The 798-nt window shown below is 37.3% G+C and overlaps 1 protein-coding gene across 1 annotated transcript in view; it reads left to right on the top strand.

Annotated features, from left to right (window-relative positions):
* The window catches only part of jkamp (jnk1/mapk8 associated membrane protein), a gene marked incomplete at its 5' end in the record, with an annotated part of 21151 nt that extends 21113 nt beyond the window's left edge, over positions 1–38 (top strand). Inside the window, one exon of the mRNA XM_084308650.1 lies at positions 1–38. This exon is cut by the window's left edge and continues 1421 nt beyond it.
* Between the last annotated feature and the right edge of the window lie 760 nt (positions 39–798).

Below are 798 nucleotides of genomic sequence, written 5' to 3'. Positions count from 1 at the left end.
TCGTTGCTTGTGATGTCAGTGCAGGACTGGATGTTAGTCGTGGCGTCACGCTGTGTTGAAAATAAAATGCTTTTTTAAAAGCCTGCGTCAACTCCTTCTTTCATCTCACTGGTTCAGATCTCTGCTCTTTGAGTGACAGATGGGCAGAGATGGGGGTTATAATCTAAGAGGGGAATTGAATTTAAAACAACCTATTGCCCGTACTCCTCTCAAAAGCAAGTGCGTCTCAGCGTGTGGGGTATCTATCCATTTGGAATGGCCTTGATGTAGCAATAAAAACAAGTACTATTGAAATGTTTAAATGCAGCTCTAAACAGGAATTCTTGGACAAGTATAAGTTAGAGGAGCTTGAAAATAATGTGAACTAGTATTTTTGGATAGGTATATTATTTTTGATATTGATAGATAACTTATTACATATTATTAATATGATAGTGTAAGGAAGGGGCAGGACCAGATAAGCTTTGCTTCTTTCTGCCCCTTCTCGAACAAAACCATTTGTCCTGAGCTATGTTGACAATTGCTTCCATGTCTAGGAAGTAGGGATGTCCGATATTATCGGCCGATATCGGCAGTAAAATGTGATATCGGAAAATATCGGTATCTGTTTAAAAAAAAGAAAAAAACAATAACAATATTTGTTATATATATATCCAGTGAAATTATTAGTTACCTGAAATTATTCAGTTTTTTGGGGGGGGAAACCCTGCATATATCGGTATCGGTTGATATCGGTTGATATCGGTATCGGAAATTAAGAGTTGGACAATATCGGAATATCGGTATCGGTAAAAAAGC

This window comes from Notolepis coatsorum, assembly GCF_963971535.1.
Source record: "Notolepis coatsorum genome assembly, chromosome: 2".
Taxonomy (NCBI): domain Eukaryota; kingdom Metazoa; phylum Chordata; class Actinopteri; order Aulopiformes; family Paralepididae; genus Notolepis; species Notolepis coatsorum.
The sequence above is the reverse complement of the archived record's forward strand: the minus strand, read 5'-3'. Positions and strand labels throughout refer to the sequence as shown.